Source organism: Acipenser ruthenus, chromosome 44 (assembly GCF_902713425.1).
Source record: "Acipenser ruthenus chromosome 44, fAciRut3.2 maternal haplotype, whole genome shotgun sequence".
Classification (NCBI taxonomy): Eukaryota; Metazoa; Chordata; class Actinopteri; order Acipenseriformes; family Acipenseridae; genus Acipenser; species Acipenser ruthenus.
Genome location: NC_081232.1, coordinates 3,060,229 through 3,078,092, shown reverse-complemented (window position 1 = coordinate 3,078,092; position 17,864 = coordinate 3,060,229). Strand labels below are relative to the sequence as shown.

Sequence of the window (17,864 nt, the reverse complement as noted above, 5' to 3'; positions counted from 1 at the left end):
GATTGCATTTCTGCTTTCATGACTTTTATGTTTAGTGAGCTGGGGGTGATTCCTCCAAAATTTCCTTTTGTCCTCCACACATTTCAATTGTAAAATGTAATGCCTGCAGCACTTGATATTCCCAGGTGGCCTCCCATCCAAGTACTAACCAAGCCCAACATTGCTTAGCTTCTGAGATCAGACGAGATCAGGCTTATTCAAGGTGGTGTGGCCGCAGGCGATTGCATTTCTGCTTTCATGACTTTTATGTTTAGTGAGCTGGGGGTGATTCCTCCAAAATTTCCTTTTGTCCTCCACACATTTCAATTGTAAAATGTAATGCCTGCAGCACTTGATATTCCCAGGTGGTCTCCCATCCAAGTACTAACCAAGCCCAACATTGCTTAGCTTCTGAGATCAGACGAGATCAGGCTTATTCAAGGTGGTGTGGCCGCAGGCGATTGCATTTCTGCTTTCATGACTTTTATGTTTAGTGAGCTGGGGGAGATTCCTCCAAAATTTCCTTTTGTCCTCCACACATTTCAATTGTAAAATGTAATTACAAAAATGTAATGCCTGCAGCACTTGATATTCCCAGGTGGTCTCCCATCCAAGTACTAATCAAGCCCAACATTGCTTGGCTTCTGAGATCAGACGAGATCAGGCTTATTCAAGGTGGTGTGGCCGCAGGCGATTGCATTTCTGCTTTCATGACTTTTATGTTTAGTGAGCTGGGGGTGATTCCTCCAAAATTTCCTTTTGTCCTCCACACATTTCAATTGTAAAATGTAATTACTAAAATGTAATGCCTGCAGCACTTGATATTCCCAGGTGGTCTCCCATCCAAGTACTAACCAAGCCCAACATTGCTTAGCTTCTGAGATCAGACGAGATCAGGCTTATACAAGGTGGTGTGGCCGCAGGCGATTGCATTTCTGCTTTCATGACTTTTATGTTTAGTGAGCTGGGGGTGATTCCTCCAAAATTTCCTTTTGTCCTCCACACATTTCAATTGTAAAATGTAATTACAAAAATGTAATGCCTGCAGCACTTGATATTCCCAGGTGGTCTCCCATCCAAGTACTAACCAAGCCCAACATTGCTTAGCTTCTGAGATCAGACGAGATCAGGCTTATTCAAGGTGGTGTGGCCGCAGGCGATTGCATTTCTGCTTTCATGACTTTTATGTTTAGTGAGCTGGGGGTGATTCCTCCAAAATTTCCTTTTGTCCACACATTTCAATTGTAAAATGTAATTACAAAAATGTAATGCCTGCAGCACTTGATATTCCCAGGTGGTCTCCCATCCAAGTACTAACCAAGCCCAACATTGCTTAGCTTCTGAGATCAGACGAGATCAGGCTTATTCAAGGTGGTGTGGCCGCAGGCGATTGCAGTTCAGCTTTCATGACTTTTATGTTTAGTGAGCTGGGGGTGATTCCTCCAAAATTTCCTTTTGTCCTCCACACATTTCAATTGTAAAATGTAATTACTAAAATGTAATGCCTGCAGCACTTGATATTCCCAGGTGGTCTCCCATCCAAGTACTAACCAAGCCCAACATTGCTTAGCTTCTGAGATCAGACGAGATCAGGCTTATTCAAGGTGGTGTGGCCGCAGGCGATTGCTTTTCTGCTTTCATGACTTTTATGTTTAGTGAGCTGGGGGTGATTCCTCCAAAATTTCCTTTTGTCCTCCACACATTTCAATTGTAAAATGTAATGCCTGCAGCACTTGATATTCCCAGGTGGTCTCCCATCCAAGTACTAACCAAGCCCAACATTGCTTAGCTTCTGAGATCAGACGAGATCAGGCTTATTCAAGGTGGTGTGGCCGCAGGCGATTGCATTTCTGCTTTCATGACTTTTATGTTTAGTGAGCTGGGGGTGATTCCTCCAAAATTTCCTTTTGTCCTCCACACATTTCAATTGTAAAATGTAATGCCTGCAGCACTTGATATTCCCAGGTGGTCTCCTATCCAAGTACTAACCAAGCCCAACATTGCTTAGCTTCTGAGATCAGACGAGATCAGGCTTATTCAAGGTGGTGTGGCCGGAGGCGATTGCATTTCTGCTTTCATGACTTTTATGTTTAGTGAGCTGGGGGTGATTCCTCCAAAATTTCCTTTTGTCCTCCACACATTTCAATTGTAAAATGTAATTACAAAAATGTAATGCCTGCAACACTTGATATTCCCAGGTGGTCTCCCATCCAAGTACTAACCAAGCCCAACATTGCTTAGCTTCTGAGATCAGACGAGATCAGGCTTATTCAAGGTGGTGTGGCCGCAGGCGATTGCTTTTCTGCTTTCATGACTTTTATGTTTAGTGAGCTGGGGGTGATTCCTCCAAAATTTCCTTTTGTCCTCCACACATTTCAATTGTAAAATGTAATGCCTGCAGCACTTGATATTCCCAGGTGGTCTCCCATCCAAGTACTAACCAAGCCCAACATTGCTTAGCTTCTGAGATCAGACGAGATCAGGCTTATTCAAGGTGGTGTGGCCGCAGGCGATTGCATTTCTGCTTTCATGACTTTTATGTTTAGTGAGCTGGGGGTGATTCCTCCAAAATTTCCTTTTGTCCTCCACACATTTCAATTGTAAAATGTAATGCCTGCAGCACTTGATATTCCCAGGTGGTCTCCTATCCAAGTACTAACCAAGCCCAACATTGCTTAGCTTCTGAGATCAGACGAGATCAGGCTTATTCAAGGTGGTGTGGCCGGAGGCGATTGCATTTCTGCTTTCATGACTTTTATGTTTAGTGAGCTGGGGGTGATTCCTCCAAAATTTCCTTTTGTCCTCCACACATTTCAATTGTAAAATGTAATGCCTGCAGCACTTGATATTCCCAGGTGGTCTCCCATCCAAGTACTAACCAAGCCCAACATTGCTTAGCTTCTGAGATCAGACGAGATCAGGCTTATTCAAGGTGGTGTGGCCGCAGGCGATTGCATTTCTGCTTTCATGACTTTTATGTTTAGTGAGCTGGGGGTGATTCCTCCAAAATTTCCTTTTGTCCTCCACACATTTCAATTGTAAAATGTAATTACAAAAATGTAATGCCTGCAGCACTTGATATTCCCAGGTGGTCTCCCATCCAAGTACTAACCAAGCCCAACATTGCTTAGCTTCTGAGATCAGACGAGATCAGGCTTATTCAAGGTGGTGTGGCCGCAGGCGATTGCATTTCTGCTTTCATGACTTTTATGTTTAGTGAGCTGGGGGTAATTCCTCCAAAATTTCCTTTTCTCCTCCACACATTTCAATTGTAAAATGTAATTACAAAAATGTAATGCCTGCAGCACTTGATATTCCCAGGTGGTCTCCCATCCAAGTACTAACCAAGCCCAACATTGCTTAGCTTCTGAGATCAGACGAGATCAGGCTTATTCAAGGTGGTGTGGCCGCAGGCGATTGCATTTCTGCTTTCATGACTTTTATGTTTAGTGAGCTGGGGGTGATTCCTCCAAAATTTCCTTTTGTCCTCCACACATTTCAATTGTAAAATGTAATTACAAAAATGTAATGCCTGCAGCACTTGATATTCCCAGGTGGTCTCCCATCCAAGTACTAACCAAGCCCAACATTGCTTAGCTTCTGAGATCAGACGAGATCAGGCTTATTCAAGGTGGTGTGGCCGCAGGCGATTGCATTTCTGCTTTCATGACTTTTATGTTTAGTGAGCTGGGGGTGATTCCTCCAAAATTTCCTTTTGTCCTCCACACATTTCAATTGTAAAATGTAATTACAAAAATGTAATGCCTGCAGCACTTGATATTCCCAGGTGGTCTCCCATCCAAGTACTAACCAAGCCCAACATTGCTTAGCTTCTGAGATCAGACGAGATCAGGCTTATTCAAGGTGGTGTGGCCGCAGGCGATTGCATTTCTGCTTTCATGACTTTTATGTTTAGTGAGCTGGGGGTGATTCCTCCAAAATTTCCTTTTGTCCTCCACACATTTCAATTGTAAAATGTAATTACAAAAATGTAATGCCTGCAGCACTTGATATTCCCAGGTGGTCTCCCATCCAAGTACTAACCAAGCCCAACATTGCTTAGCTTCTGAGATCAGACGAGATCAGGCTTATTCAAGGTGGTGTGGCCGCAGGCGATTGCATTTCTGCTTTCATGACTTTTATGTTTAGTGAGCTGGGGGTGATTCCTCCAAAATTTCCTTTTGTCCTCCACACATTTCAATTGTAAAATGTAATGCCTGCAGCACTTGATATTCCCAGGTGGTCTCCCATCCAAGTACTAACCAAGCCCAACATTGCTTAGCTTCTGAGATCAGACGAGATCAGGCTTATTCAAGGTGGTGTGGCCGCAGGCGATTGCATTTCTGCTTTCATGACTTTTATGTTTAGTGAGCTGGGGGTGATTCCTCCAAAATTTCCTTTTGTCCTCCACACATTTCAATTGTAAAATGTAATGCCTGCAGCACTTGATATTCCCAGGTGGTCTCCCATCCAAGTACTAACCAAGCCCAACATTGCTTAGCTTCTGAAATCAGACGAGATCAGGCTTATTCAAGGTGGTGTGGCCGCAGGCGATTGCATTTCTGCTTTCATGACTTTTATGTTTAGTGAGCTGGGGGTGATTCCTCCCAAATTTCCTTTTGTCCTCCACACATTTCAATTGTAAAATGTAATTACAAAAATGTAATGCCTGCAGCACTTGATATTCCCAGGTGGTCTCCCATCCAAGTACTAACCAAGCCCAACATTGCTTAGCTTCTGAGATCAGACGAGATCAGGCTTATTCAAGGTGGTGTGGCCGCAGGCGATTGCATTTCTGCTTTCATGACTTTTATGTTTAGTGAGCTGGGGGTGATTCCTCCAAAATTTCCTTTTGTCCTCCACACATTTCAATTGTAAAATGTAATGCCTGCAGCACTTGATATTCCCAGGTGGTCTCCCATCCAAGTACTAACCAAGCCCAACATTGCTTAGCTTCTGAGATCAGACGAGATCAGGCTTATTCAAGGTGGTGTGGCCGCAGGCGATTGCATTTCTGCTTTCATGACTTTTATGTTTAGTGAGCTGGGGGTGATTCCTCCAAAATTTCCTTTTGTCCTCCACACATTTCAATTGTAAAATGTAATTACTAAAATGTAATGCCTGCAGCACTTGATATTCCCAGGTGGTCTCCCATCCAAGTACTAACCAAGCCCAACATTGCTTAGCTTCTGAGATCAGACGAGATCAGGCTTATTCAAGGTGGTGTGGCCGCAGGCGATTGCATTTCTGCTTTCATGACTTTTATGTTTAGTGAGCTGGGGGTGATTCCTCCAAAATTTCCTTTTGTCCTCCACACATTTCAATTGTAAAATGTAATGCCTGCAGCACTTGATATTCCCAGGTGGTCTCCCATCCAAGTACTAACCAAGCCCAACATTGCTTAGCTTCTGAGATCAGGCTTATTCAAGGTGGTGTGGCCGCAGGCGATTGCATTTCTGCTTTCATGACTTTTATGTTTAGTGAGCTGGGGGTGATTCCTCCAAAATTTCCTTTTGTCCTCCACACATTTCAATTGTAAAATGTAATTACAAAAATGTAATGCCTGCAGCACTTGATATTCCCAGGTGGTCTCCCATCCAAGTACTAACCAAGCCCAACATTGCTTAGCTTCTGAGATCAGACGAGATCAGGCTTATTCAAGGTGGTGTGGCCGCAGGCGATTGCATTTCTGCTTTCATGACTTTTATGTTTAGTGAGCTGGGGGTGATTCCTCCAAAATTTCCTTTTGTCCTCCACACATTTCAATTGTAAAATGTAATGCCTGCAGCACTTGATATTCCCAGGTGGTCTCCCATCCAAGTACTAACCAAGCCCAACATTGCTTAGCTTCTGAGATCAGGCTTATTCAAGGTGGTGTGGCCGCAGGCGATTGCATTTCTGCTTTCATGACTTTTATGTTTAGTGAGCTGGGGGTGATTCCTCCAAAATTTCCTTTTGTCCTCCACACATTTCAATTGTAAAATGTAATGCCTGCAGCACTTGATATTCCCAGGTGGTCTCCCATCCAAGTACTAACCAAGCCCAACATTGCTTAGCTTCTGAGATCAGGCTTATTCAAGGTGGTGTGGCCGCAGGCGATTGCATTTCTGCTTTCATGACTTTTATGTTTAGTGAGCTGGGGGTGATTCCTCCAAAATTTCCTTTTGTCCTCCACACATTTCAATTGTAAAATGTAATTACAAAAATGTAATGCCTGCAGCACTTGATATTCCCAGGTGGTCTCCCATCCAAGTACTAACCAAGCCCAACATTGCTTAGCTTCTGAGATCAGACGAGATCAGGCTTATTCAAGGTGGTGTGGCCGCAGGCGATTGCATTTCTGCTTTCATGACTTTTATGTTTAGTGAGCTGGGGGTGATTCCTCCAAAATTTCCTTTTGTCCTCCACACATTTCAATTGTAAAATGTAATGTCTGCAGCACTTGATATTCCCAGGTGGTCTCCCATCCAAGTACTAACCAAGCCCAACATTGCTTAGCTTCTGAGATCAGACGAGATCAGGCTTATTCAAGGTGGTGTGGCCGCAGGCGATTGCATTTCTGCTTTCATGACTTTTATGTTTAGTGAGCTGGGGGTGATTCCTCCAAAATTTCCTTTTGTCCTCCACACATTTCAATTGTAAAATGTAATGCCTGCAGCACTTGATATTCCCAGGTGGTCTCCCATCCAAGTACTAACCAAGCCCAACATTGCTTAGCTTCTGAGATCAGACGAGATCAGGCTTATTCAAGGTGGTGTGGCCGCAGGCGATTGCATTTCTGCTTTCATGACTTTTATGTTTAGTGAGCTGGGGGTGATTCCTCCAAAATTTCCTTTTGTCCTCCACACATTTCAATTGTAAAATGTAATTACTAAAATGTAATGCCTGCAGCACTTGATATTCCCAGGTGGTCTCCCATCCAAGTACTAACCAAGCCCAACATTGCTTAGCTTCTGAGATCAGACGAGATCAGGCTTATTCAAGGTGGTGTGGCCGCAGGCGATTGCATTTCTGCTTTCATGACTTTTATGTTTAGTGAGCTGGGGGTGATTCCTCCAAAATTTCCTTTTGTCCTCCACACATTTCAATTGTAAAATGTAATGCCTGCAGCACTTGATATTCCCAGGTGGTCTCCCATCCAAGTACTAACCAAGCCCAACATTGCTTAGCTTCTGAGATCAGGCTTATTCAAGGTGGTGTGGCCGCAGGCGATTGCATTTCTGCTTTCATGACTTTTATGTTTAGTGAGCTGGGGGTGATTCCTCCAAAATTTCCTTTTGTCATCCACACATTTCAATTGTAAAATGTAATTACAAAAATGTAATGCCTGCAGCACTTGATATTCCCAGGTGGTCTCCCATCCAAGTACTAACCAAGCCCAACATTGCTTAGCTTCTGAGATCAGACGAGATCAGGCTTATTCAAGGTGGTGTGGCCGCAGGCGATTGCATTTCTGCTTTCATGACTTTTATGTTTAGTGAGCTGGGGGTGATTCCTCCAAAATTTCCTTTTGTCCTCCACACATTTCAATTGTAAAATGTAATGCCTGCAGCACTTGATATTCCCAGGTGGTCTCCCATCCAAGTACTAACCAAGCCCAACATTGCTTAGCTTCTGAGATCAGGCTTATTCAAGGTGGTGTGGCCGCAGGCGATTGCATTTCTGCTTTCATGACTTTTATGTTTAGTGAGCTGGGGGTGATTCCTCCAAAATTTCCTTTTGTCCTCCACACATTTCAATTGTAAAATGTAATGCCTGCAGCACTTGATATTCCCAGGTGGTCTCCCATCCAAGTACTAACCAAGCCCAACATTGCTTAGCTTCTGAGATCAGACGAGATCAGGCTTATTCAAGGTGGTGTGGCCGCAGGCGATTGCATTTCTGCTTTCATGACTTTTATGTTTAGTGAGCTGGGGGTGATTCCTCCAAAATTTCCTTTTGTCCTCCACACATTTCAATTGTAAAATGTAATTACAAAAATGTAATGCCTGCAACACTTGATATTCCCAGGTGGTCTCCCATCCAAGTACTAACCAAGCCCAACATTGCTTAGCTTCTGAGATCAGACGAGATCAGGCTTATTCAAGGTGGTGTGGCCGCAGGCGATTGCATTTCTGCTTTCATGACTTTTATGTTTAGTGAGCTGGGGGTGATTCCTCCAAAATTTCCTTTTGTCCTCCACACATTTCAATTGTAAAATGTAATGCCTGCAGCACTTGATATTCCCAGGTGGTCTCCCATCCAAGTACTAACCAAGCCCAACATTGCTTAGCTTCTGAGATCAGACGAGATCAGGCTTATTCAAGGTGGTGTGGCCGCAGGCGATTGCATTTCTGCTTTCATGACTTTTATGTTTAGTGAGCTGGGGGTGATTCCTCCAAAATTTCCTTTTGTCCTCCACACATTTCAATTCTAAAATGTAATTACAAAAATGTAATGCCTGCAGCACTTGATATTCCCAGGTGGTCTCCCATCCAAGTACTAACCAAGCCCAACATTGCTTAGCTTCTGAGATCAGACGAGATCAGGCTTATTCAAGGTGGTGTGGCCGCAGGCGATTGCATTTCTGCTTTCATGACTTTTATGTTTAGTGAGCTGGGGGTGATTCCTCCAAAATTTCCTTTTGTCCTCCACACATTTCAATTGTAAAATGTAATGCCTGCAGCACTTGATATTCCCAGGTGGTCTCCCATCCAAGTACTAACCAAGCCCAACATTGCTTATCTTCTGAGATCAGACGAGATCAGGCTTATTCAAGGTGGTGTGGCCGCAGGCGATTGCATTTCTGCTTTCATGACTTTTATGTTTAGTGAGCTGGGGGTGATTCCTCCAAAATTTCCTTTTGTCCTCCACACATTTCAATTGTAAAATGTAATGCCTGCAGCACTTGATATTCCCAGGTGGTCTCCCATCCAAGTACTAACCAAGCCCAACATTGCTTAGCTTCTGAGATCAGACGAGATCAGGCTTATTCAAGGTGGTGTGGCCGCAGGCGATTGCATTTCTGCTTTCATGACTTTTATGTTTAGTGAGCTGGGGGTGATTCCTCCAAAATTTCCTTTTGTCCTCCACACATTTCAATTGTAAAATGTAATTACAAAAATGTAATGCCTGCAGCACTTGATATTCCCAGGTGGTCTCCCATCCAAGTACTAACCAAGCCCAACATTGCTTATCTTCTGAGATCAGACGAGATCAGGCTTATTCAAGGTGGTGTGGCCGCAGGCGATTGCATTTCTGCTTTCATGACTTTTATGTTTAGTGAGCTGGGGGTGATTCCTCCAAAATTTCCTTTTGTCCTCCACACATTTCAATTGTAAAATGTAATGCCTGCAGCACTTGATATTCCCAGGTGGTCTCCCATCCAAGTACTAACCAAGCCCAACATTGCTTAGCTTCTGAGATCAGACGAGATCAGGCTTATTCAAGGTGGTGTGGCCGCAGGCGATTGCATTTCTGCTTTCATGACTTTTATGTTTAGTGAGCTGGGGGTGATTCCTCCAAAATTTCCTTTTGTCCTCCACACATTTCAATTGTAAAATGTAATTACAAAAATGTAATGCCTGCAGCACTTGATATTCCCAGGTGGTCTCCCATCCAAGTACTAACCAAGCCCAACATTGCTTAGCTTCTGAGATCAGACGAGATCAGGCTTATTCAAGGTGGTGTGGCCGCAGGCGATTGCATTTCTGCTTTCATGACTTTTATGTTTAGTGAGCTGGGGGTGATTCCTCCAAAATTTCCTTTTGTCCTCCACACATTTCAATTGTAAAATGTAATGCCTGCAGCACTTGATATTCCCAGGTGGTCTCCCATCCAAGTACTAACCAAGCCCAACATTGCTTAGCTTCTGAGATCAGACGAGATCAGGCTTATTCAAGGTGGTGTGGCCGCAGGCGATTGCATTTCTGCTTTCATGACTTTTATGTTTAGTGAGCTGGGGGTGATTCCTCCAAAATTTCCTTTTGTCCTCCACACATTTCAATTGTAAAATGTAATGCCTGCAGCACTTGATATTCCCAGGTGGTCTCCCATCCAAGTACTAACCAAGCCCAACATTGCTTAGCTTCTGAGATCAGACGAGATCAGGCTTATTCAAGGTGGTGTGGCCGCAGGCGATTGCATTTCTGCTTTCATGACTTTTATGTTTAGTGAGCTGGGGGTGATTCCTCCAAAATTTCCTTTTGTCCTCCACACATTTCAATTGTAAAATGTAATTACAAAAATGTAATGCCTGCAGCACTTGATATTCCCAGGTGGTCTCCCATCCAAGTACTAACCAAGCCCAACATTGCTTAGCTTCTGAGATCAGACGAGATCAGGCTTATTCAAGGTGGTGTGGCCGCAGGCGATTGCATTTCTGCTTTCATGACTTTTATGTTTAGTGAGCTGGGGGTGATTCCTCCAAAATTTCCTTTTGTCCTCCACACATTTCAATTGTAAAATGTAATTACTAAAATGTAATGCCTGCAGCACTTGATATTCCCAGGTGGTCTCCCATCCAAGTACTAACCAAGCCCAACATTGCTTAGCTTCTGAGATCAGACGAGATCAGGCTTATTCAAGGTGGTGTGGCCGCAGGCGATTGCATTTCTGCTTTCATGACTTTTATGTTTAGTGAGCTGGGGGTGATTCCTCCAAAATTTCCTTTTGTCCTCCACACATTTCAATTGTAAAATGTAATGCCTGCAGCACTTGATATTCCCAGGTGGTCTCCCATCCAAGTACTAACCAAGCCCAACATTGCTTAGCTTCTGAGATCAGACGAGATCAGGCTTATTCAAGGTGGTGTGGCCGCAGGCGATTGCATTTCTGCTTTCATGACTTTTATGTTTAGTGAGCTGGGGGTGATTCCTCCAAAATTTCCTTTTGTCCTCCACACATTTCAATTCTAAAATGTAATTACAAAAATGTAATGCCTGCAACACTTGATATTCCCAGGTGGTCTCCCATCCAAGTACTAACCAAGCCCAACATTGCTTAGCTTCTGAGATCAGACGAGATCAGGCTTATTCAAGGTGGTGTGGCCGCAGGCGATTGCATTTCTGCTTTCATGACTTTTATGTTTAGTGAGCTGGGGGTGATTCCTCCAAAATTTCCTTTTGTCCTCCACACATTTCAATTGTAAAATGTAATGCCTGCAGCACTTGATATTCCCAGGTGGTCTCCCATCCAAGTACTAACCAAGCCCAACATTGCTTAGCTTCTGAGATCAGACGAGATCAGGCTTATTCAAGGTGGTGTGGCCGCAGGCGATTGCATTTCTGCTTTCATGACTTTTATGTTTAGTGAGCTGGGGGTGATTCCTCCAAAATTTCCTTTTGTCCTCCACACATTTCAATTGTAAAATGTAATTACAAAAATGTAATGCCTGCAGCACTTGATATTCCCAGGTGGTCTCCCATCCAAGTACTAACCAAGCCCAACATTGCTTAACTTCTGAGATCAGACGAGATCAGGCTTATTCAAGGTGGTGTGGCCGCAGGCGATTGCATTTCTGCTTTCATGACTTTTATGTTTAGTGAGCTGGGGGTGATTCCTCCAAAATTTCCTTTTGTCCACCACACATTTCAATTGTAAAATGTAATTACAAAAATGTAATGCCTGCAGCACTTGATATTCCCAGGTGGTCTCCCATCCAAGTACTAACCAAGCCCAACATTGCTTAGCTTCTGAGATCAGACGAGATCAGGCTTATTCAAGGTGGTGTGGCCGCAGGCGATTGCATTTCTGCTTTCATGACTTTTATGTTTAGTGAGCTGGGGGTGATTCCTCCAAAATTTCCTTTTGTCCTCCACACATTTCAATTGTAAAATGTAATTACAAAAAAGTAATGCCTGCAGCACTTGATATTCCCAGGTGGTCTCCCATCCAAGTACTAACCAAGCCCAACATTGCTTAGCTTCTGAGATCAGACGAGATCAGGCTTATTCAAGGTGGTGTGGCCGCAGGCGATTGCATTTCTGCTTTCATGACTTTTATGTTTAGTGAGCTGGGGGTGATTCCTCCAAAATTTCCTTTTTTCCTCCACACATTTCAATTCTAAAATGTAATTACAAAAATGTAATGCCTGCAGCACTTGATATTCCCAGGTGGTCTCCCATCCAAGTACTAACCAAGCCCAACATTGCTTAGCTTCTGAGATCAGACGAGATCAGGCTTATTCAAGGTGGTGTGGCCGCAGGCGATTGCATTTCTGCTTTCATGACTTTTATGTTTAGTGAGCTGGGGGTGATTCCTCCAAAATTTCCTTTTGTCCTCCACACATTTCAATTGTAAAATGTAATGCCTGCAGCACTTGATATTCCCAGGTGGTCTCCCATCCAAGTACTAACCAAGCCCAACATTGCTTAGCTTCTGAGATCAGACGAGATCAGGCTTATTCAAGGTGGTGTGGCCGCAGGCGATTGCATTTCTGCTTTCATGACTTTTATGTTTAGTGAGCTGGGGGTGATTCCTCCAAAATTTCCTTTTGTCCTCCACACATTTCAATTCTAAAATGTAATTACAAAAATGTAATGCCTGCAGCACTTGATATTACCAGGTGGTCTCCCATCCAAGTACTAACCAAGCCCAACATTGCTTAGCTTCTGAGATCAGACGAGATCAGGCTTATTCAAGGTGGTGTGGCCGCAGGCGATTGCATTTCTGCTTTCATGACTTTTATGTTTAGTGAGCTGGGGGTGATTCCTCCAAAATTTCCTTTTGTCCTCCACACATTTCAATTGTAAAATGTAATGCCTGCAGCACTTGATATTCCCAGGTGGTCTCCCATCCAAGTACTAACCAAGCCCAACATTGCTTATCTTCTGAGATCAGACGAGATCAGGCTTATTCAAGGTGGTGTGGCCGCAGGCGATTGCATTTCTGCTTTCATGACTTTTATGTTTAGTGAGCTGGGGGTGATTCCTCCAAAATTTCCTTTTGTCCTCCACACATTTCAATTGTAAAATGTAATGCCTGCAGCACTTGATATTCCCAGGTGGTCTCCCATCCAAGTACTAACCAAGCCCAACATTGCTTAGCTTCTGAGATCAGACGAGATCAGGCTTATTCAAGGTGGTGTGGCCGCAGGCGATTGCATTTCTGCTTTCATGACTTTTATGTTTAGTGAGCTGGGGGTGATTCCTCCAAAATTTCCTTTTGTCCTCCACACATTTCAATTGTAAAATGTAATTACAAAAATGTAATGCCTGCAGCACTTGATATTCCCAGGTGGTCTCCCATCCAAGTACTAACCAAGCCCAACATTGCTTAGCTTCTGAGATCAGACGAGATCAGGCTTATTCAAGGTGGTGTGGCCGCAGGCGATTGCATTTCTGCTTTCATGACTTTTATGTTTAGTGAGCTGGGGGTGATTCCTCCAAAATTTCCTTTTGTCCTCCACACATTTCAATTGTAAAATGTAATGCCTGCAGCACTTGATATTCCCAGGTGGTCTCCCATCCAAGTACTAACCAAGCCCAACATTGCTTAGCTTCTGAGATCAGACGAGATCAGGCTTATTCAAGGTGGTGTGGCCGCAGGCGATTGCTGTTCTGCTTTCATGACTTTTATGTTTAGTGAGCTGGGGGTGATTCCTCCAAAATTTCCTTTTGTCCTCCACACATTTCAATTGTAAAATGTAATGCCTGCAGCACTTGATATTCCCAGGTGGTCTCCCATCCAAGTACTAACCAAGCCCAACATTGCTTAGCTTCTGAGATCAGACGAGATCAGGCTTATTCAAGGTGGTGTGGCCGCAGGCGATTGCATTTCTGCTTTCATGACTTTTATGTTTAGTGAGCTGGGGGTGATTCCTCCAAAATTTCCTTTTGTCCTCCACACATTTCAATTGTAAAATGTAATGCCTGCAGCACTTGATATTCCCAGGTGGTCTCCCATCCAAGTACTAACCAAGCCCAACATTGCTTAGCTTCTGAGATCAGACGAGATCAGGCTTATTCAAGGTGGTGTGGCCGCAGGAGATTGCATTTCTGCTTTCATGACTTTTATGTTTAGTGAGCTGGGGGTGATTCCTCCAAAATTTCCTTTTGTCCTCCACACATTTCAATTGTAAAATGTAATTACAAAAATGTAATGCCTGCAGCACTTGATATTCCCAGGTGGTCTCCCATCCAAGTACTAACCAAGCCCAACATTGCTTAGCTTCTGAGATCAGACGAGATCAGGCTTATTCAAGGTGGTGTGGCCGCAGGCGATTGCATTTCTGCTTTCATGACTTTTATGTTTAGTGAGCTGGGGGTGATTCCTCCAAAATTTCCTTTTGTCCTCCACACATTTCAATTGTAAAATGTAATTACAAAAATGTAATGCCTGCAGCACTTGATATTCCCAGGTGGTCTCCCATCCAAGTACTAACCAAGCCCAACATTGCTTAGCTTCTGAGATCAGACGAGATCAGGCTTATTCAAGGTGGTGTGGCCGCAGGCGATTGCATTTCTGCTTTCATGACTTTTATGTTTAGTGAGCTGGGGGTGATTCCTCCAAAATTTCCTTTTGTCCTCCACACATTTCAATTGTAAAATGTAATGCCTGCAGCACTTGATATTCCCAGGTGGTCTCCCATCCAAGTACTAACCAAGCCCAACATTGCTTAGCTTCTGAGATCAGACGAGATCAGGCTTATTCAAGGTGGTGTGGCCGCAGGCGATTGCATTTCTGCTTTCATGACTTTTATGTTTAGTGAGCTGGGGGTGATTCCTCCAAAAATTCCTTTTGTCCTCCACACATTTCAATTGTAAAATGTAATTACAAAAATGTAATGCCTGCAGCACTTGATATTCCCAGGTGGTCTCCCATCCAAGTACTAACCAAGCCCAACATTGCTTAGCTTCTGAGATCAGACGAGATCAGGCTTATTCAAGGTGGTGTGGCCGCAGGCGATTGCATTTCTGCTTTCATGACTTTTATGTTTAGTGAGCTGGGGGTGATTCCTCCAAAATTTCCTTTTGTCCTCCACACATTTCAATTGTAAAATGTAATGCCTGCAGCACTTGATATTCCCAGGTGGTCTCCCATCCAAGTACTAACCAAGCCCAACATTGCTTAGCTTCTGAGATCAGACGAGATCAGGCTTATTCAAGGTGGTGTGGCCGCAGGAGATTGCATTTCTGCTTTCATGACTTTTATGTTTAGTGAGCTGGGGGTGATTCCTCCAAAATTTCCTTTTGTCCTCCACACATTTCAATTGTAAAATGTAATTACAAAAATGTAATGCCTGCAGCACTTGATATTCCCAGGTGGTCTCCCATCCAAGTACTAACCAAGCCCAACATTGCTTAGCTTCTGAGATCAGACGAGATCAGGCTTATTCAAGGTGGTGTGGCCGCAGGCGATTGCATTTCTGCTTTCATGACTTTTATGTTTAGTGAGCTGGGGGTGATTCCTCCAAAATTTCGTTTTGTCCTCCACACATTTCAATTGTAAAATGTAATGCCTGCAGCACTTGATATTCCCAGGTGGTCTCCCATCCAAGTACTAACCAAGCCCAACATTGCTTAGCTTCTGAGATCAGACGAGATCAGGCTTATTCAAGGTGGTGTGGCCGCAGGCGATTGCATTTCTGCTTTCATGACTTTTATGTTTAGTGAGCTGGGGGTGATTCCTCCAAAATTTCCTTTTGTCCTCCACACATTTCAATTGTAAAATGTAATTACAAAAATGTAATGCCTGCAGCACTTGATATTCCCAGGTGGTCTCCCATCCAAGTACTAACCAAGCCCAACATTGCTTAGCTTCTGAGATCAGGCTTATTCAAGGTGGTGTGGCCGCAGGCGATTGCATTTCTGCTTTCATGACTTTTATGTTTAGTGAGCTGGGGGTGATTCCTCCAAAATTTCCTTTTGTCCTCCACACATTTCAATTGTAAAATGTAATGCCTGCAGCACTTGATATTCCCAGGTGGTCTCCCATCCAAGTACTAACCAAGCCCAACATTGCTTAGCTTCTGAGATCAGATGAAATCAGGCTTATTCAAGGTGGTGTGGCCGCAGGCGATTGCATTTCTGCTTTCATGACTTTTATGTTTAGTGAGCTGGGGGTGATTCCTCCAAAATTTCCTTTTGTCCTCCACACATTTCAATTGTAAAATGTAATGCCTGCAGCACTTGATATTCCCAGGTGGTCTCCCATCCAAGTACTAACCAAGCCCAACATTGCTTAGCTTCTGAGATCAGACGAGATCAGGCTTATTCAAGGTGGTGTGGCCGCAGGCGATTGCATTTCTGCTTTCATGACTTTTATGTTTAGTGAGCTGGGGGTGATTCCTCCAAAATTTCCTTTTGTCCTCCACACATTTCAATTGTAAAATGTAATTACAAAAATGTAATGCCTGCAGCACTTGATATTCCCAGGTGGTCTCCCATCCAAGTACTAACCAAGCCCAACATTGCTTAGCTTCTGAGATCAGACGAGATCAGGCTTATTCAAGGTGGTGTGGCCGCAGGCGATTGCATTTCTGCTTTCATGACTTTTATGTTTAGTGAGCTGGGGGTGATTCCTCCAAAATTTCCTTTTGTCCTCCACACATTTCAATTGTAAAATGTAATTACAAAAATGTAATGCCTGCAGCACTTGATATTCCCAGGTGGTCTCCCATCCAAGTACTAACCAAGCCCAACATTGCTTAGCTTCTGAGATCAGACGAGATCAGGCGAGATCAGGCTTATTCAAGGTGGTGTGGCCGCAGGCGATTGCATTTCTGCTTTCATGACTTTTATGTTTAGTGAGCTGGGGGTGATTCCTCCAAAATTTCCTTTTGTCCTCCACACATTTCAATTGTAAAATGTAATGCCTGCAGCACTTGATATTCCCAGGTGGTCTCCCATCCAAGTACTAACCAAGCCCAACATTGCTTAGCTTCTGAGATCAGACGAGATCAGGCTTATTCAAGGTGGTGTGGCGGCAGGCGATTGCATTTCTGCTTTCATGACTTTTATGTTTAGTGAGCTGGGGGTGATTCCTCCAAAATTTCCTTTTGTCCTCCACACATTTCAATTGTAAAATGTAATTACAAAAATGTAATGCCTGCAGCACTTGATATTCCCAGGTGGTCTCCCCTCCAAGTACTAACCAAGCCCAACATTGCTTAGCTTCTGAGATCAGACAAGATCAGGCTTATTCAAGGTGGTGTGGCCGCAGGCGATTGCAGTTCTGCTTTCATGACTTTTATGTTTAGTGAGCTGGGGGTGATTCCTCCAAAATTTCCTTTTGTCCTCCACACATTTCAATTGTAAAATGTAATTACAAAAATGTAATGCCTGCAGCACTTGATATTCCCAGGTGGTCTCCCATCCAAGTACTAACCAAGCCCAACATTGCTTAGCTTCTGAGATCAGACGAGATCAGGCTTATTCAAGGTGGTGTGGCCGCAGGCGATTGCAGTTCTGCTTTCATGACTTTTATGTTTAGTGAGCTGGGGGTGATTCCTCCAAAATTTCCTTTTGTCCTCCACACATTTCAATTGTAAAATGTAATGCCTGCAGCACTTGATATTCCCAGGTGGTCTCCCATCCAAGTACTAACCAAGCCCAACATTGCTTAGCTTCTGAGATCAGACGAGATCAGGCTTATTCAAGGTGGTGTGGCCGCAGGCGATTGCATTTCTGCTTTCATGACTTTTATGTTTAGTGAGCTGGGGGTGATTCCTCCAAAATTTCCTTTTGTCCTCCACACATTTCAATTGTAAAATGTAATGCCTGCAGCACTTGATATTCCCAGGTGGTCTCCCATCCAAGTACTAACCAAGCCCAACATTGCTTAGCTTCTGAAATCAGACGAGATTAGGCTTATTCACGGTGGTGTGGCCGCAGGCGATTGCTTTTCTGCTTTCATGACTTTTATGTTTAGTGAGCTGGGGGTGATTCCTCCAAAATTTCCTTTTG

The 17,864-nt window shown here is 43.7% G+C and overlaps 68 non-coding genes and 11 pseudogenes across 68 annotated transcripts; all 79 read right to left on the bottom strand.

The window, feature by feature from the left end:
• Window positions 1-100: 100 nt before the first annotated feature.
• On the bottom strand, window positions 101-219 carry LOC131710728 (5S ribosomal RNA). The gene has a single exon (XR_009312609.1). It is a non-coding gene; the product is annotated as a 5S ribosomal RNA (ribosomal RNA).
• A 100-nt stretch (window positions 220-319) lies between these two features.
• Window positions 320-438, bottom strand: LOC131711930 (5S ribosomal RNA). The gene has a single exon (XR_009313819.1). It is a non-coding gene; the product is annotated as a 5S ribosomal RNA (ribosomal RNA).
• Window positions 439-552: 114 nt separating this feature from the next.
• On the bottom strand, window positions 553-671 carry LOC131709755 (5S ribosomal RNA). Its single transcript, XR_009311617.1, has one exon. It is a non-coding gene; the product is annotated as a 5S ribosomal RNA (ribosomal RNA).
• A 114-nt stretch (window positions 672-785) lies between these two features.
• LOC131709845 (5S ribosomal RNA) lies at window positions 786-904 on the bottom strand. The gene has a single exon (XR_009311709.1). It is a non-coding gene; the product is annotated as a 5S ribosomal RNA (ribosomal RNA).
• A 114-nt stretch (window positions 905-1,018) lies between these two features.
• On the bottom strand, window positions 1,019-1,137 carry LOC131711919 (5S ribosomal RNA). The gene has a single exon (XR_009313808.1). It is a non-coding gene; the product is annotated as a 5S ribosomal RNA (ribosomal RNA).
• A 111-nt stretch (window positions 1,138-1,248) lies between these two features.
• Window positions 1,249-1,367, bottom strand: LOC131711908 (5S ribosomal RNA). The gene has a single exon (XR_009313797.1). It is a non-coding gene; the product is annotated as a 5S ribosomal RNA (ribosomal RNA).
• Window positions 1,368-1,481: 114 nt separating this feature from the next.
• Window positions 1,482-1,600, bottom strand: LOC131711899 (5S ribosomal RNA). The gene has a single exon (XR_009313788.1). It is a non-coding gene; the product is annotated as a 5S ribosomal RNA (ribosomal RNA).
• Window positions 1,601-1,700: 100 nt separating this feature from the next.
• Window positions 1,701-1,819, bottom strand: LOC131711888 (5S ribosomal RNA). Its single transcript, XR_009313777.1, has one exon. It is a non-coding gene; the product is annotated as a 5S ribosomal RNA (ribosomal RNA).
• Window positions 1,820-1,919: 100 nt separating this feature from the next.
• LOC131713705 (5S ribosomal RNA) lies at window positions 1,920-2,038 on the bottom strand (annotated as a pseudogene).
• Window positions 2,039-2,152: 114 nt separating this feature from the next.
• Window positions 2,153-2,271, bottom strand: LOC131710460 (5S ribosomal RNA). Its single transcript, XR_009312332.1, has one exon. It is a non-coding gene; the product is annotated as a 5S ribosomal RNA (ribosomal RNA).
• Window positions 2,272-2,371: 100 nt separating this feature from the next.
• LOC131711879 (5S ribosomal RNA) lies at window positions 2,372-2,490 on the bottom strand. The gene has a single exon (XR_009313768.1). It is a non-coding gene; the product is annotated as a 5S ribosomal RNA (ribosomal RNA).
• A 100-nt stretch (window positions 2,491-2,590) lies between these two features.
• Window positions 2,591-2,709, bottom strand: LOC131713704 (5S ribosomal RNA; annotated as a pseudogene).
• A 100-nt stretch (window positions 2,710-2,809) lies between these two features.
• LOC131711868 (5S ribosomal RNA) lies at window positions 2,810-2,928 on the bottom strand. The gene has a single exon (XR_009313757.1). It is a non-coding gene; the product is annotated as a 5S ribosomal RNA (ribosomal RNA).
• Window positions 2,929-3,042: 114 nt separating this feature from the next.
• LOC131711856 (5S ribosomal RNA) lies at window positions 3,043-3,161 on the bottom strand. Its single transcript, XR_009313745.1, has one exon. It is a non-coding gene; the product is annotated as a 5S ribosomal RNA (ribosomal RNA).
• Window positions 3,162-3,275: 114 nt separating this feature from the next.
• On the bottom strand, window positions 3,276-3,394 carry LOC131711845 (5S ribosomal RNA). Its single transcript, XR_009313734.1, has one exon. It is a non-coding gene; the product is annotated as a 5S ribosomal RNA (ribosomal RNA).
• Window positions 3,395-3,508: 114 nt separating this feature from the next.
• Window positions 3,509-3,627, bottom strand: LOC131711834 (5S ribosomal RNA). The gene has a single exon (XR_009313723.1). It is a non-coding gene; the product is annotated as a 5S ribosomal RNA (ribosomal RNA).
• A 114-nt stretch (window positions 3,628-3,741) lies between these two features.
• On the bottom strand, window positions 3,742-3,860 carry LOC131711823 (5S ribosomal RNA). Its single transcript, XR_009313712.1, has one exon. It is a non-coding gene; the product is annotated as a 5S ribosomal RNA (ribosomal RNA).
• A 114-nt stretch (window positions 3,861-3,974) lies between these two features.
• On the bottom strand, window positions 3,975-4,093 carry LOC131711814 (5S ribosomal RNA). The gene has a single exon (XR_009313702.1). It is a non-coding gene; the product is annotated as a 5S ribosomal RNA (ribosomal RNA).
• Window positions 4,094-4,193: 100 nt separating this feature from the next.
• Window positions 4,194-4,312, bottom strand: LOC131711803 (5S ribosomal RNA). The gene has a single exon (XR_009313691.1). It is a non-coding gene; the product is annotated as a 5S ribosomal RNA (ribosomal RNA).
• A 100-nt stretch (window positions 4,313-4,412) lies between these two features.
• On the bottom strand, window positions 4,413-4,531 carry LOC131711362 (5S ribosomal RNA). Its single transcript, XR_009313246.1, has one exon. It is a non-coding gene; the product is annotated as a 5S ribosomal RNA (ribosomal RNA).
• Window positions 4,532-4,645: 114 nt separating this feature from the next.
• On the bottom strand, window positions 4,646-4,764 carry LOC131711792 (5S ribosomal RNA). Its single transcript, XR_009313680.1, has one exon. It is a non-coding gene; the product is annotated as a 5S ribosomal RNA (ribosomal RNA).
• Window positions 4,765-4,864: 100 nt separating this feature from the next.
• On the bottom strand, window positions 4,865-4,983 carry LOC131711781 (5S ribosomal RNA). Its single transcript, XR_009313669.1, has one exon. It is a non-coding gene; the product is annotated as a 5S ribosomal RNA (ribosomal RNA).
• Window positions 4,984-5,097: 114 nt separating this feature from the next.
• Window positions 5,098-5,216, bottom strand: LOC131711770 (5S ribosomal RNA). Its single transcript, XR_009313658.1, has one exon. It is a non-coding gene; the product is annotated as a 5S ribosomal RNA (ribosomal RNA).
• Window positions 5,217-5,316: 100 nt separating this feature from the next.
• Window positions 5,317-5,425, bottom strand: LOC131714522 (5S ribosomal RNA; annotated as a pseudogene).
• A 114-nt stretch (window positions 5,426-5,539) lies between these two features.
• LOC131711759 (5S ribosomal RNA) lies at window positions 5,540-5,658 on the bottom strand. The gene has a single exon (XR_009313647.1). It is a non-coding gene; the product is annotated as a 5S ribosomal RNA (ribosomal RNA).
• A 100-nt stretch (window positions 5,659-5,758) lies between these two features.
• On the bottom strand, window positions 5,759-5,867 carry LOC131714521 (5S ribosomal RNA; annotated as a pseudogene).
• A 100-nt stretch (window positions 5,868-5,967) lies between these two features.
• On the bottom strand, window positions 5,968-6,076 carry LOC131714520 (5S ribosomal RNA; annotated as a pseudogene).
• Window positions 6,077-6,190: 114 nt separating this feature from the next.
• On the bottom strand, window positions 6,191-6,309 carry LOC131711747 (5S ribosomal RNA). The gene has a single exon (XR_009313635.1). It is a non-coding gene; the product is annotated as a 5S ribosomal RNA (ribosomal RNA).
• Window positions 6,310-6,409: 100 nt separating this feature from the next.
• On the bottom strand, window positions 6,410-6,528 carry LOC131711087 (5S ribosomal RNA). The gene has a single exon (XR_009312969.1). It is a non-coding gene; the product is annotated as a 5S ribosomal RNA (ribosomal RNA).
• A 100-nt stretch (window positions 6,529-6,628) lies between these two features.
• LOC131711736 (5S ribosomal RNA) lies at window positions 6,629-6,747 on the bottom strand. The gene has a single exon (XR_009313624.1). It is a non-coding gene; the product is annotated as a 5S ribosomal RNA (ribosomal RNA).
• Window positions 6,748-6,861: 114 nt separating this feature from the next.
• On the bottom strand, window positions 6,862-6,980 carry LOC131711725 (5S ribosomal RNA). Its single transcript, XR_009313613.1, has one exon. It is a non-coding gene; the product is annotated as a 5S ribosomal RNA (ribosomal RNA).
• A 100-nt stretch (window positions 6,981-7,080) lies between these two features.
• On the bottom strand, window positions 7,081-7,189 carry LOC131714519 (5S ribosomal RNA; annotated as a pseudogene).
• Window positions 7,190-7,303: 114 nt separating this feature from the next.
• Window positions 7,304-7,422, bottom strand: LOC131711714 (5S ribosomal RNA). Its single transcript, XR_009313602.1, has one exon. It is a non-coding gene; the product is annotated as a 5S ribosomal RNA (ribosomal RNA).
• Window positions 7,423-7,522: 100 nt separating this feature from the next.
• On the bottom strand, window positions 7,523-7,631 carry LOC131714518 (5S ribosomal RNA; annotated as a pseudogene).
• A 100-nt stretch (window positions 7,632-7,731) lies between these two features.
• On the bottom strand, window positions 7,732-7,850 carry LOC131711703 (5S ribosomal RNA). The gene has a single exon (XR_009313591.1). It is a non-coding gene; the product is annotated as a 5S ribosomal RNA (ribosomal RNA).
• Window positions 7,851-7,964: 114 nt separating this feature from the next.
• LOC131710459 (5S ribosomal RNA) lies at window positions 7,965-8,083 on the bottom strand. Its single transcript, XR_009312331.1, has one exon. It is a non-coding gene; the product is annotated as a 5S ribosomal RNA (ribosomal RNA).
• A 100-nt stretch (window positions 8,084-8,183) lies between these two features.
• On the bottom strand, window positions 8,184-8,302 carry LOC131711692 (5S ribosomal RNA). The gene has a single exon (XR_009313580.1). It is a non-coding gene; the product is annotated as a 5S ribosomal RNA (ribosomal RNA).
• A 114-nt stretch (window positions 8,303-8,416) lies between these two features.
• Window positions 8,417-8,535, bottom strand: LOC131711683 (5S ribosomal RNA). Its single transcript, XR_009313571.1, has one exon. It is a non-coding gene; the product is annotated as a 5S ribosomal RNA (ribosomal RNA).
• A 100-nt stretch (window positions 8,536-8,635) lies between these two features.
• Window positions 8,636-8,754, bottom strand: LOC131709803 (5S ribosomal RNA). Its single transcript, XR_009311666.1, has one exon. It is a non-coding gene; the product is annotated as a 5S ribosomal RNA (ribosomal RNA).
• A 100-nt stretch (window positions 8,755-8,854) lies between these two features.
• Window positions 8,855-8,973, bottom strand: LOC131711673 (5S ribosomal RNA). The gene has a single exon (XR_009313561.1). It is a non-coding gene; the product is annotated as a 5S ribosomal RNA (ribosomal RNA).
• A 114-nt stretch (window positions 8,974-9,087) lies between these two features.
• On the bottom strand, window positions 9,088-9,206 carry LOC131709802 (5S ribosomal RNA). The gene has a single exon (XR_009311665.1). It is a non-coding gene; the product is annotated as a 5S ribosomal RNA (ribosomal RNA).
• A 100-nt stretch (window positions 9,207-9,306) lies between these two features.
• On the bottom strand, window positions 9,307-9,425 carry LOC131711662 (5S ribosomal RNA). Its single transcript, XR_009313550.1, has one exon. It is a non-coding gene; the product is annotated as a 5S ribosomal RNA (ribosomal RNA).
• Window positions 9,426-9,539: 114 nt separating this feature from the next.
• Window positions 9,540-9,658, bottom strand: LOC131711653 (5S ribosomal RNA). Its single transcript, XR_009313539.1, has one exon. It is a non-coding gene; the product is annotated as a 5S ribosomal RNA (ribosomal RNA).
• Window positions 9,659-9,758: 100 nt separating this feature from the next.
• On the bottom strand, window positions 9,759-9,877 carry LOC131711641 (5S ribosomal RNA). The gene has a single exon (XR_009313527.1). It is a non-coding gene; the product is annotated as a 5S ribosomal RNA (ribosomal RNA).
• A 100-nt stretch (window positions 9,878-9,977) lies between these two features.
• LOC131711630 (5S ribosomal RNA) lies at window positions 9,978-10,096 on the bottom strand. Its single transcript, XR_009313516.1, has one exon. It is a non-coding gene; the product is annotated as a 5S ribosomal RNA (ribosomal RNA).
• A 114-nt stretch (window positions 10,097-10,210) lies between these two features.
• LOC131711619 (5S ribosomal RNA) lies at window positions 10,211-10,329 on the bottom strand. Its single transcript, XR_009313505.1, has one exon. It is a non-coding gene; the product is annotated as a 5S ribosomal RNA (ribosomal RNA).
• A 114-nt stretch (window positions 10,330-10,443) lies between these two features.
• LOC131711608 (5S ribosomal RNA) lies at window positions 10,444-10,562 on the bottom strand. The gene has a single exon (XR_009313494.1). It is a non-coding gene; the product is annotated as a 5S ribosomal RNA (ribosomal RNA).
• Window positions 10,563-10,662: 100 nt separating this feature from the next.
• Window positions 10,663-10,781, bottom strand: LOC131711597 (5S ribosomal RNA). The gene has a single exon (XR_009313483.1). It is a non-coding gene; the product is annotated as a 5S ribosomal RNA (ribosomal RNA).
• Window positions 10,782-10,895: 114 nt separating this feature from the next.
• Window positions 10,896-11,014, bottom strand: LOC131710458 (5S ribosomal RNA). The gene has a single exon (XR_009312330.1). It is a non-coding gene; the product is annotated as a 5S ribosomal RNA (ribosomal RNA).
• Window positions 11,015-11,114: 100 nt separating this feature from the next.
• LOC131711587 (5S ribosomal RNA) lies at window positions 11,115-11,233 on the bottom strand. Its single transcript, XR_009313473.1, has one exon. It is a non-coding gene; the product is annotated as a 5S ribosomal RNA (ribosomal RNA).
• Window positions 11,234-11,347: 114 nt separating this feature from the next.
• On the bottom strand, window positions 11,348-11,466 carry LOC131717222 (5S ribosomal RNA). Its single transcript, XR_009316107.1, has one exon. It is a non-coding gene; the product is annotated as a 5S ribosomal RNA (ribosomal RNA).
• A 114-nt stretch (window positions 11,467-11,580) lies between these two features.
• On the bottom strand, window positions 11,581-11,699 carry LOC131711576 (5S ribosomal RNA). The gene has a single exon (XR_009313462.1). It is a non-coding gene; the product is annotated as a 5S ribosomal RNA (ribosomal RNA).
• A 114-nt stretch (window positions 11,700-11,813) lies between these two features.
• Window positions 11,814-11,932, bottom strand: LOC131711565 (5S ribosomal RNA). The gene has a single exon (XR_009313451.1). It is a non-coding gene; the product is annotated as a 5S ribosomal RNA (ribosomal RNA).
• A 114-nt stretch (window positions 11,933-12,046) lies between these two features.
• On the bottom strand, window positions 12,047-12,165 carry LOC131711554 (5S ribosomal RNA). Its single transcript, XR_009313440.1, has one exon. It is a non-coding gene; the product is annotated as a 5S ribosomal RNA (ribosomal RNA).
• Window positions 12,166-12,265: 100 nt separating this feature from the next.
• On the bottom strand, window positions 12,266-12,384 carry LOC131711544 (5S ribosomal RNA). The gene has a single exon (XR_009313430.1). It is a non-coding gene; the product is annotated as a 5S ribosomal RNA (ribosomal RNA).
• Window positions 12,385-12,498: 114 nt separating this feature from the next.
• Window positions 12,499-12,617, bottom strand: LOC131712605 (5S ribosomal RNA). Its single transcript, XR_009314496.1, has one exon. It is a non-coding gene; the product is annotated as a 5S ribosomal RNA (ribosomal RNA).
• Window positions 12,618-12,717: 100 nt separating this feature from the next.
• LOC131709801 (5S ribosomal RNA) lies at window positions 12,718-12,836 on the bottom strand. The gene has a single exon (XR_009311664.1). It is a non-coding gene; the product is annotated as a 5S ribosomal RNA (ribosomal RNA).
• A 100-nt stretch (window positions 12,837-12,936) lies between these two features.
• On the bottom strand, window positions 12,937-13,055 carry LOC131711532 (5S ribosomal RNA). Its single transcript, XR_009313418.1, has one exon. It is a non-coding gene; the product is annotated as a 5S ribosomal RNA (ribosomal RNA).
• Window positions 13,056-13,169: 114 nt separating this feature from the next.
• LOC131711521 (5S ribosomal RNA) lies at window positions 13,170-13,288 on the bottom strand. The gene has a single exon (XR_009313407.1). It is a non-coding gene; the product is annotated as a 5S ribosomal RNA (ribosomal RNA).
• A 100-nt stretch (window positions 13,289-13,388) lies between these two features.
• On the bottom strand, window positions 13,389-13,507 carry LOC131711510 (5S ribosomal RNA). The gene has a single exon (XR_009313396.1). It is a non-coding gene; the product is annotated as a 5S ribosomal RNA (ribosomal RNA).
• A 100-nt stretch (window positions 13,508-13,607) lies between these two features.
• On the bottom strand, window positions 13,608-13,726 carry LOC131711499 (5S ribosomal RNA). Its single transcript, XR_009313385.1, has one exon. It is a non-coding gene; the product is annotated as a 5S ribosomal RNA (ribosomal RNA).
• Window positions 13,727-13,826: 100 nt separating this feature from the next.
• LOC131710672 (5S ribosomal RNA) lies at window positions 13,827-13,945 on the bottom strand. Its single transcript, XR_009312554.1, has one exon. It is a non-coding gene; the product is annotated as a 5S ribosomal RNA (ribosomal RNA).
• A 114-nt stretch (window positions 13,946-14,059) lies between these two features.
• On the bottom strand, window positions 14,060-14,178 carry LOC131711488 (5S ribosomal RNA). The gene has a single exon (XR_009313374.1). It is a non-coding gene; the product is annotated as a 5S ribosomal RNA (ribosomal RNA).
• A 114-nt stretch (window positions 14,179-14,292) lies between these two features.
• Window positions 14,293-14,411, bottom strand: LOC131711477 (5S ribosomal RNA). The gene has a single exon (XR_009313363.1). It is a non-coding gene; the product is annotated as a 5S ribosomal RNA (ribosomal RNA).
• A 100-nt stretch (window positions 14,412-14,511) lies between these two features.
• Window positions 14,512-14,630, bottom strand: LOC131711467 (5S ribosomal RNA). Its single transcript, XR_009313352.1, has one exon. It is a non-coding gene; the product is annotated as a 5S ribosomal RNA (ribosomal RNA).
• Window positions 14,631-14,744: 114 nt separating this feature from the next.
• Window positions 14,745-14,863, bottom strand: LOC131711457 (5S ribosomal RNA). The gene has a single exon (XR_009313340.1). It is a non-coding gene; the product is annotated as a 5S ribosomal RNA (ribosomal RNA).
• Window positions 14,864-14,963: 100 nt separating this feature from the next.
• Window positions 14,964-15,082, bottom strand: LOC131710671 (5S ribosomal RNA). Its single transcript, XR_009312553.1, has one exon. It is a non-coding gene; the product is annotated as a 5S ribosomal RNA (ribosomal RNA).
• A 114-nt stretch (window positions 15,083-15,196) lies between these two features.
• LOC131711446 (5S ribosomal RNA) lies at window positions 15,197-15,315 on the bottom strand. The gene has a single exon (XR_009313329.1). It is a non-coding gene; the product is annotated as a 5S ribosomal RNA (ribosomal RNA).
• A 100-nt stretch (window positions 15,316-15,415) lies between these two features.
• On the bottom strand, window positions 15,416-15,534 carry LOC131711435 (5S ribosomal RNA). Its single transcript, XR_009313318.1, has one exon. It is a non-coding gene; the product is annotated as a 5S ribosomal RNA (ribosomal RNA).
• Window positions 15,535-15,648: 114 nt separating this feature from the next.
• Window positions 15,649-15,757, bottom strand: LOC131714517 (5S ribosomal RNA; annotated as a pseudogene).
• Window positions 15,758-15,857: 100 nt separating this feature from the next.
• Window positions 15,858-15,976, bottom strand: LOC131710198 (5S ribosomal RNA). Its single transcript, XR_009312067.1, has one exon. It is a non-coding gene; the product is annotated as a 5S ribosomal RNA (ribosomal RNA).
• Window positions 15,977-16,076: 100 nt separating this feature from the next.
• LOC131711423 (5S ribosomal RNA) lies at window positions 16,077-16,195 on the bottom strand. The gene has a single exon (XR_009313306.1). It is a non-coding gene; the product is annotated as a 5S ribosomal RNA (ribosomal RNA).
• A 114-nt stretch (window positions 16,196-16,309) lies between these two features.
• LOC131711412 (5S ribosomal RNA) lies at window positions 16,310-16,428 on the bottom strand. Its single transcript, XR_009313295.1, has one exon. It is a non-coding gene; the product is annotated as a 5S ribosomal RNA (ribosomal RNA).
• A 114-nt stretch (window positions 16,429-16,542) lies between these two features.
• Window positions 16,543-16,671, bottom strand: LOC131713306 (5S ribosomal RNA; annotated as a pseudogene).
• Window positions 16,672-16,771: 100 nt separating this feature from the next.
• On the bottom strand, window positions 16,772-16,890 carry LOC131712304 (5S ribosomal RNA). Its single transcript, XR_009314199.1, has one exon. It is a non-coding gene; the product is annotated as a 5S ribosomal RNA (ribosomal RNA).
• A 114-nt stretch (window positions 16,891-17,004) lies between these two features.
• LOC131713397 (5S ribosomal RNA) lies at window positions 17,005-17,123 on the bottom strand (annotated as a pseudogene).
• A 114-nt stretch (window positions 17,124-17,237) lies between these two features.
• LOC131711401 (5S ribosomal RNA) lies at window positions 17,238-17,356 on the bottom strand. Its single transcript, XR_009313284.1, has one exon. It is a non-coding gene; the product is annotated as a 5S ribosomal RNA (ribosomal RNA).
• Window positions 17,357-17,456: 100 nt separating this feature from the next.
• LOC131711390 (5S ribosomal RNA) lies at window positions 17,457-17,575 on the bottom strand. Its single transcript, XR_009313273.1, has one exon. It is a non-coding gene; the product is annotated as a 5S ribosomal RNA (ribosomal RNA).
• A 100-nt stretch (window positions 17,576-17,675) lies between these two features.
• On the bottom strand, window positions 17,676-17,794 carry LOC131714142 (5S ribosomal RNA; annotated as a pseudogene).
• Window positions 17,795-17,864: the final 70 nt, after the last annotated feature.